Below are 10,267 nucleotides of genomic sequence, written 5' to 3'. Positions count from 1 at the left end.
ACCAAGCAGACGTGCGAAACATGTGTTCATTCTTCGCCTCTCCTTACTGGCATCTGCATATGCACACAAACGCGGTTCTCGATCGCTCTTCACCTTCACACTCTCTGCTCGGCAGCAGCGGGCGTGACGTCCTCTTCCCATTGGCTATACATGGCTCGACGCTCCTACGAACTAAGCTGATTGAGCTTACTCGAGTCACTCCAAGGCTTCACACTAAGAATATATATATATATATATATATATATATATATATATATATATATATATATATATATATATATATATATATATATATATATATATATATGTGTGTGTGTGTGTGTGTGTGTGTGTGCGCGTGCGTGCGTGCGTGCGTGTGTGTGTGTGTGTATGTATGTGTGTGTGTGTGTGTGTGTGTATGTGTGTGTGTGTGTGTAAGCGCGTGTGTGCGCGTTTTGGTTTACTTTGTTTCCCTGCTCGCACTTCCAACGTGGTAAGCAGCGTTACTTAAATACTGCCTTCCTTTCCCTTGATTCATGATTATACGCAGTCCTTCAAATAACAAAAATACTGCATATTGTGGGGCGGACGTGATGCAGAGCCGGAGACCACGAAAGGCGGAGGAAGTAATTAAGGTAGCGCACTAAAGACTACGGTAGCGAGACTGCCAGGGGGCCTCGCTCGAGCAAAAAGCGTGCAAGGCGCTCAATGACGATGCACGCGCGCTCCAAACAGAGGCGATGCGGCAGCGCGGGCTTGCACTGTTTTGCATGTCGCTCTAGGGCAGCGCGCGGACGCTCGCGTTCTCAGGGTACCCACACGTACACTAAATGGCATGAGGCATGACCGTGGCGGTCGCGTTTCGATGGAGGCGAAACGAAAAAGGCTCCCGTGTGCTATTGCAGAGCCCTGAGCTACGGCATTTCTTTCTTCCTTTCTTTTTTCACGCCCTTCTTTATCCCTTCCTTATGGCGCTGTTCGGGTGACCAGCGAGATAAGTGAGACTGCCAGTGAGCCATTTGCTTTCCTCAAAACGAATGTTCATTTTCAAGCTGTGCAGAGTACAGCAAGCCACACAATATGCGAAAATTAAAAACCGAAACCAGTGTAGCTGGCCAACATCATCATTCCTGATTTTGCGACGAAGTTACGGCGAAATAGCTGAAGCCTTAGAATCAGATAGTGCCGCCGTGCAGCGACCGCGGCTCTCCGCCTGAGCCCAGCTGCGTCGCCTGCAGCTACCTCGCGCACCGCTTTCGAAAGCTTTCGTTCGCAGCGCCGCCAGGAACAGCTGGTTGCGAGTAGTCGCATTTTTTTCCTACATCCCTAACCATCAACTGCTTTCGTAATTCAAACAAAATTTTGCGTCGTTTATTGCATCACGCATGTGGCAAAAATAACGTTACCAGTTTTCTTTTAAAGCGTTTAACGTTACGCGACTTTAGTGTCGCCTTTTGATTCCCCGGTTGCGGGGTTGAGCGCCCCATGCGCACTATCGGCCGTGTGCTGCACTACTTCTTTGAGTACGCTGTAACGCAGTCTTCGTCAACGTTTATAGATATACTTGAGTTTCGAAACTCTCCGCCGCGCCCATTGGCAGGAGCCGGTCCGCCGCGGTTCCTGCCACCGCGGCGCTGCGGTCGAAGGTTGCGCTATGGAAGCAAGCGTCGTCTGCTAGTACCCAATGTTTTGCCCGTGCAGGGCGCTGCTAGATCGCTTGTACAACTGACTTTTGTTCGCTAACCATTTCGATTTGCGGAAATTTTATCATGCGGCGAAAAGTTCGAGCTTTTCTGTCGTCCACATTCACGCGTTCCAGCCTTCGCCGTAGTGGAGTGCGCTCGGTGCGTTCGCCAGCACGGTGCATATTGAAGGAGCGGTTATGTACGAACATGCGACGATACGAATAGTCGCCTATTGCAGAACAACTCTCCTGCGACTTCAAAGCCGCGGTAGGTTAGCGTTTTATCGTCGGTAAAAGCCGTGCCGCTCATTAAGCGCGTCGCGCCTGCGTAGGATGGCGGACTTGACTGCGTCCGTTTTCTTTCCTACAGTCATTAAAGTCACGCTCTTGTGGCTAGTAGTGCGCCTCAAACTATGTTACTTCCAAATGCAGCGCTTGATGCATCCATTCCCGCTTACATGAAGAAATGCGCAACGAAAATTTCATACTGATACCGTGCACCATTCGCCTTCCCTTTGCACTGACCGCAAGCCCGCGCAACTTCAAGGCGCTCAAGGAGAGGTGCAAGTCGGCGAAATGGAATGTTTTGCAGCTGACGACCTCCGCAGCCCACCTTCGTTCTGTAGTCTTTACTGTGCAGCCTTATCCAGACTTTACAACACCATTGTACATAATGTACGCAATGTACCAAGAAACACGACAACAAGAACTGGGTGAATGATATTCAAAAACAAAAACGCTTAATTAACACATTTGCTGAAAAGAACAGGCTTTGAGGATTCTTAGAAAAGCTTTGCCTTTTTCCTCTCTCTTTGTGCCTTCACTGCAGAGTCATTCTCTTGGCACTTTGCTCTTGCAAAGAAGTGCATACGAGTGACTAAATAAGAATGGATCACTTCAGCAGTAAATTCCTCACAATTTTCACAATTTGCACTATCGCTTCCACGTCTGTCTATAAGCGAGCGCATCTGCACATCGACAAGCGATCTTTGTAGTAGTTTTCCATTCCCTGAAATAATGTATGTAAGGTTCTACCTTACCACAACGCTTTTGACGATGGAGAACACACCTGTTTTCATTCCTGCTTCGTAGAAAACTGCTTGCTGACGATCACCAGGTTCCTCCACCACAACTGAAAATTGCCAGTTTCGAGGCAGTTGCAACGACGCACCATTCTCGATTATGTTTGCATTGTCAGTGCTATCGAAATCACCCGGCAGCTCTTGTGATTCTTTGTGAGTGACCTGACAAGCCAGCTGTGCACTCCTATCAAGCAGTTTCGCCTCTCTTTTTCAGTGATCGCCGCCTTTTGGCTGCAGAATACAGGTAACTGGGCAAATTGGGAAACAGCTTGGGAATGGCACCATTCGAGAACAACCTCACCGTTGATGTTGTGCTCGAATGTTTTGACGATGTCTGACGGCTGGAAATGAACGTCGCACGCTTTGCATGTTTTGCTGAGTAGCTTGTCAGCGCGGGGGATCGCTCTGCCCCAGCTCTCACGAAGCAGCGGGTCCGATGGTGGAGCAAAAAAGTTCCTCTTTTCTGTGTTGCTTCGGTAGCCGCTCGTACAACCAGGCACGAAGCAGCAGGTAGGCATACTGGCTGAATTTCAACGCAGTTGAAGTTAAAAGGGAAAACAGGTCGATGAGTGCAGCTCTTGGTGGCAAAAAACGGCTGGACGGCAGCAGCAGGACGTGGAAATCGACGAATTCTTGCAGCGTCCAAATCACTCGCTTCTCACTCCGTTACGGCAAACGGCTGACTTTTAACGAAATTCACGAAGCAGTCGCACGTTCACAAACACGAAACCAAATTAAATGAAAACTAAAACGACACAAACACGCAAAAAAAAACCGTGGCAACAGGAAAAAAAACAGCCACCGACGCACACGCCGCAAGCCAAACGTTGGCGCAACTAAAACCCTTTGATAATTTGAAAGTAGTGACACACTCCTCCGCGCCGCGCTTTCCTCCTCGATTCTCCTCGCGCGGCCGCTGCAAGCTCTTCGCACGACACGCTTTTTCTCCTTCGCGCCCGCCGGCCGGCCGCAGCAGTGAGTGAAGCGCGTGTTTGTGGGCCAGGTCTGCTCTCCAGGAGTGCGCAAAATATTTGAAAAATTGCGAGAAAAGCATTGAGAATGCCCAAAGTACTTTCATGAAGAGATTGGTTTCTTCTTAGAACTCTTTGAATGGGGAATACCGATGTAAACAAAGCTTTCAGGCGAGTTCGGTACTGCAGACGCTTTTTAAGTCACATGACAAGGTGTTTGACATTGTGCACCTGATCTAGTACTGCGTCTGACTTTGTGTTTTTTTTAGGGTGTGAACTCTGTCACCGCGGTAAAACTTCGGAAAACGACCCAGGGAAGTGCTTTGAACTTCAAGATCAGAGAAGGTCGAAGCGGGACTTAGTCTATTACGCTACTGTCAAGCTATCTGTCTAAGAATAGTATATATCACGTGATAAACCGTGAGTTTGGATCATTGGTTACTTATACACTTATTTTCACCAGTTACTGGGCCAAATTAATTGATATTTAGTAAATTGCAATTAAAACCGAAATTCGTGCTGCAGCATCGTCATATACCGTTGGAAAGCTTAGGCCAATGTAATGACGCGGTGCTAGTTAGCGATCCGCATTAATTTGCGTTAATAATTAATTTTGTATGAAACCAAACTTTGAGGTAGACGAATAAGTCCTATACCGTTGAAAACCTTAGGATGAATGCAAATGCTCTGAATTAGATAGCGATCCCTATTAATTAGCAATAATGAGCTAAATGCAATCAAAACCATCATTTGCATTACAGCATCGAGTCATATACTTTCGAGAGCTTAGGTACAGTGCAAATGAGCTGTGCTAGTTAACGACACGAATTAATCAGTGCTAATTATTTAACTGCAGTTAAATCCAAGCTTTGCACCATAGATGGAAAACTAAATGCAAGTGTAAACGCATTATGCTAGCCAAACTAAAAGAAAAACCTCACAACAACAGAGATAACACTCTAACTAGGCTTAACACGAACTGCTTCGAAATGTTTTTCTTTGCTTGGGCATACTAGCGTTCAGTAAGTCTTATTTAGCATGCACCTGCTTAGAATACGTTAGTCATGAGTGCATATTCCGTCCATAGGTTTGTCTCTTCAGTGTGAAAGTGGCTTTCTAGTCTGTTCTAGTCTGCATTCTAGTCTGTTCACTGAATAAAACAGTTGCGCACTTTCAATGCGATCATGGAGCGCGGACAACCAGTCATCGACCGCATTTCATGGAAAAATATTAGGCACTGGTTTCAAGGAAGCTTAAGAATATACTCGGTATAACTATGAGAGAAGGCATTCTATATCTCTAGGAAAGATACACGCCTCTCGATAACGTAATTTTATACTTGACACCGAAATTTCGTTTCACTAAGTAGCTGAGGATATGAAGCTGGTATGTTGATTAGGCATCACAAAAAATGTATCATTAAAGAAAATGAGAGCATGGTCAGCAGGATGATTTATTTTCGCGCACGCACAAGAACGTTGATTGACAAGATACACGTAACATGCGGGACAATCACATGATATTAAGCATCTACGCTAGCGCAGAAATGTACTATGCAGTATTGATGACAGTTGAGAAAAAACATGCTCAAGGAAATACAACAGTGGTGTATGATATAGCTCAAATCAACGTCTCTTTGTACATGTATACAGCAGTTTCAAGGAACCGAACGCTGACGGACAATGGGATCTTACGCTGAAAGCTACTCTGTTAAAAATTGCAGATTTGTTGTATAAAGACGGCGCTGCAGGTTCAAGAACTAGCACGTTTTGAGCCCAGTCGCTATTTGCAGAGAAGATGCAATGCGCGGATGCTTTGGAGATTCGTTCCGTTCTTGCCTCGCATGCAAAATAACCTAAAAACGGGGCAGCAAACAACCCTCGAAGGATGCCTTCCAACCAGCGGCGTCAACCATTTTTTATGACGTCGTGGTTAATCCCGTAACGTGGATATATATATCGTATCATGAATACCGCATAACCATCTTCAGGCCGCTTGCTGCAGCTGTACGCGCAACAGCACGGTATAGCGCTTCCACGTTGCAACAAAAGCACAGAGCGTAATATTCGCACGCCGAGCCTAGGAGAAAAATGGCGCGACGGAAAAAGAAAAACAAGCAAAACCCCGGAGCCCAGCGTTTCCAAGGGCAACGGCAGGGAGACCAATCGTCGGGCAGGAAATCGGGCGAAGAGCCGACCCTCAGGGAAGCGGCGAGAAGGAGGAGAGGAGGTCGCGCGGCGGCGGCAAAGTCCAATGGTTGGCGGAACTTTTTTTTTATTTGAAATACCCTCAGGGCCATACGGCAATATAGAGGGGAGTGGTTATACAATGTAGTAAAACATAGAATTATGAGCACAATATCACAGAAGGTTGCTAGTTATACAGTGTTACCAAAGGCATCTTGAAATAAACGGTGGTCATCGATTAGTGCCAGTGGCGCGGGAAGGTGATTCCACTCGTCGGATGTCCGGGGTAAAAAGGAATGAAAGTTGGTTTTCGTTCTGCAGAATGGTATTCCAACCTTGTGGGCGGGATCTATGTGTGATGACACGTACTGTGGGGGTGAAATAAGTTCTTCGCGTAGATAAGAATGGTGAAAAAGTTTATGAAAAAGGCGAAGACGAAGTGCTCGACGACGGGACGCAAGGGATGGGAGACCAAGACTAGATTTCATGCTGGTTATGCTTGCAGTTCTGTTGTATTTAGAGAGAATGAATCGAGCAGCTGTATTTTGGACCATCTCAAGTGAGTGCGTTAAGTTCTGGTGATAAGGATCCCATAGCGATGCAGTGTATTCGAGTTTAGGTTAAACTAGTGTTTGAGTTTAGGTTAAACTAGTGTTTTGTACAGTAAAAGCTTCAGCGGTGATGGTGCTTTAGCAAAGTTACGACGAAGGTATCCAAGTGTTTTGTTGGCGTTGTTAACGACTTGTGTGACATGAACAGTCCAGGTAAGGTCATTAGTTATGTGAACACCGAGGTATTTATAAGAGTGTACGGAGTCTAGAGAAAACCCGTTAAGGTGATAAGAGGGCAAGTTATTAGTCACTCGAGACACACGCATGAATTTGCACTTCTTAACATTAAGGTCCATTAGCCAAGATTTACACCAGGTTGAGATAGAGTTGAGGTCGGATTGTAGCATTAGTATGTCGCTATCGCATGTTAATTCCCTGAATATTACGCAGTCATCGGCGAATAGGTGAATGTGAGATGAAATGCAGGAGGGTAGGTCGTTAATGTAAATAAGGAAAAGAAGCGGACCGAGCACAGAACCTTGCGGAACACCGGAGTGAACCACACTCGGATCTAAGGTGAGATCATTAACAGAAACAAACTGTTGACGGTTTGTAAGAAAAGCTTCAAGCCAGGTTAGAATCTTTGGGTCCAGGTTAAGTTGCTGCAATTTGTATAGTAGTAAGTTATGACACACTTTATCAAACGCTTTCGCGAAATCTGTGAACACGCAGTCAGTTAGTGAGTTACGATCAAGGATAACATGCAACTTATTAGTAAAGGATACAAGTTGGGTTTCGCATGAATATGATTTTCGGAATCCGTGTTGAAATCGCGAGAAGAAAGAGTTCGATTCTAGAAAGTTAGCCAGGTGAGAAAACAAGATGTGTTCGAGAAGTTTACAAGGAATGCTGGTGAGAGAAATTGGCCGGTAGTTTAGTGGAGAATGGTTGTTACCTGATTTGTGGAGTGGAATCACCTTCCCCACCTTCCATGCGGCAGGTAGCGAACCCTGGTCAAGTGACTGCTGAAAAATTTTTGTTAGTATGAAGGAACACTTGTCGCAGTCGCATGAAGTGCTGCGTTTCTTAATACCTTTGGTCAACAAAACTACGTTTAAAAATAGCAGAACCATTTCATTGCAGTGCACATAAGGTAATGGCACACTGGAAGGTATGTTGTCGTTTTATTTGAATTGCTTTCAATATACTGAATGTCATTCCCCATTTTCAGCCTGAAGCGATAACAGTATAACGTGATTCGCGAATAATAGCTCTAAGGAAAATACGACTGCCTTTGTAAACCATTTTTATGCAGGCTAATGGATGCATATGTAATTAATCATTAGCCTCCACTCCTTAACACATTGGACTGAACCGCTAGATGCTGTAATAGAATGTTGCTTCTTTGATTACATTTACAAAAGCATCTCTCTAATTCAACCTTTCTTCAAATGCGTCCGCAGTGGAGGACTGTACAGCTATCCCACTGGTATCATCACGCTGCTATTGCACCTCCTTTCATCCATCATTGAGCCAACACTACCTCAACCTGAGGTTAATGGCATCATCGACCTGCTGGTGCAGCCTATCAGCCATTTATACCGGATATCAAGCATGTCACCTGTAAAAGAATAGGTATGTATGGGTATCACAGACCGTTGTTTTTTTCTTGTCTTTGCTTGTAGCCTGATGAAAGTCTTTTGGTCCGGGATATCTCTCTGTCTTTCATTTGTTTCTTTTTATCTTTTGAAAGAGCATTAAGAAGAAAGGAAAACGGTATTGCGGGCACCATGAGAGCATTTCGCTAATCAAACGCATTGTGTTGTAGTGTGTAATGCTTTGTTTACAGTTTTTGTGCTCATTCTTCTGCTTGGGAATCTTGACCATTGTATAGAACAAATAAAATAAAATATATGTGCTTCATGACCTTTCTACAGTAGCCTAAAAGCAGCAATTCAATTTCATCGTAGCTTTACTTCACCAGTACCTACCTGCTTCAAGGCACGGCAAGTTTGAAGCGAAGCAGTAGTGTGATAACTGGAAGACATAGCAAAAGGGGCAATACATTACTGAATATTAGCGTTCAAGTGGAACGCTGTGCCTTAGAAGCACAGGTGTGGCTAGCATGAATAATTCGTACGATACGAGATTATCCTTGCATTACGTGAAACCCTGTGAAGCTTATATTGAAGCTGTACAGAAGAAAGGCATTTGTTCAATATGTAATGAGTGTTGCTAAGGTTATTGTTCTTTCACACTCCCTTTGTCACAACTGACTGCACTGTACAGTTCAAATGCATTTGTAATCTTGAATATTTGTTCATTGTTGTCTTTATTCATACCAACATTCAATTACTGGTTGTACTAGACTAGCTGAACTTACATCAACAACTATTTCCATGACCTTAACCATGCCCCTTGTTTTACTTGAACCGACGCATTTGTCGTTGTCCCCCTCCTGAGCCATCAAGTTTTGCTATAAGCTGTGCAAATTATTTCATTCCTTTCAAGAGGCATTGCTGCAATTAGTGGCATGTAATTGCCTAATTACCTGGGTGCTCACTTTTATCTTCTTTGGAACACATTTTTTGTTTACTTGTTTCCCTTGTATTGAGCATGCCCAGCACTGGAGTGATGTGCTGCGGGACAAGTAAAGAAATGTCAGTCCAGCTGCTCCCTTAGGGGCACTTTGCTGAGGCTTTTCGCACTCGTAGGTCTGTGTGGCGTTACTTACAAGCATTGTGCTTCACACAGTGTGTGCCTTTATGTTTTGTTTTAAAGGGCCACGCTGGCACTCCGACAACCTTGCTCATCTGCGTACTATTTGTTCTATTTTGGTCATCCATTTTACCCCCCACACCTGCTATAGCACCAAATGGTGATGGATTATCTATAGACAGGTAAATAAACTGAGCAGCATGTAAAGTTGAGTTACTTTCTCCTAGCTACTCAAAGAGACACAAAGGTATGCAAGTTATATTGCAGTGTTTTTCAGGTACCGCTTTTGAGAGCAAAAGCGGCCTGAAGTTTGGTATATACCAGCCAAGAAACATGAAATAATTTTCACATTTGATGGTGTGCAAGTTATCTTCAAATGACTGGTATGATTAAATATCTCTTTATAGTAGCCAAATTAGGCACAACATGCTAATGTCGGTTCCTGTGTATATCAGTCTTCAAATGTGGGGGTAGAGTTGAGCACAACAGCATGTTATGGCTTTTTCTTGTTCAAGGAAGCATTGCATTTATTTCTATTGTTGTGTCTGCTGCTTGTGCTCTTACTCAGCAACTTTATCAAACCCGCTCTGAGTGCTACGTTTGAGTGCACATTTAGCTGATTGTTGCCTTTCCAAGGTTTGATTATGAAAGAATTCAATATAACTGTATACCTCGAATCTGTTTCTTATGCAGTTCTTTTGCCGCTGCATTCCGCCATGGAGGAAGCTACCTACAGGCGCTGTTGATGCGCACATCTCATGGCTAGGACTCTACCTCTTCCTTCTGGTAATGCAGACCAGTAACGACAAGGGGGAGGGCTGATATTGCGGACAAGTGACAGGATGGCGCACCAAATAGCTGACTAACCAGGTCACTTCAGTATCCTTGTGCTAATGTATGGTTTTTAAAATCGCCTCAAAGCTTGATATCTACATCGTTGTGGACATCTAGCATATTATTTAGCAGGACTTTTATTCGTTAGTGTTTGCAGCCTTGAATGTAAGTCTTAAGACAGTGTAAGTACTGTTTCATTGTGAGAGATTTTTTAGCTATTTAGAGAGGTAAACAATAACATCCTTAGAAATATGAGTCTAAA

The sequence above is a fragment of the Amblyomma americanum genome, chromosome 1, assembly GCF_052857255.1.
Source record: "Amblyomma americanum isolate KBUSLIRL-KWMA chromosome 1, ASM5285725v1, whole genome shotgun sequence".
NCBI classification, from domain to species: Eukaryota; Metazoa; Arthropoda; class Arachnida; order Ixodida; family Ixodidae; genus Amblyomma; species Amblyomma americanum.
The sequence above is the reverse complement of the archived record's forward strand: the minus strand, read 5'-3'. Positions refer to the sequence as shown.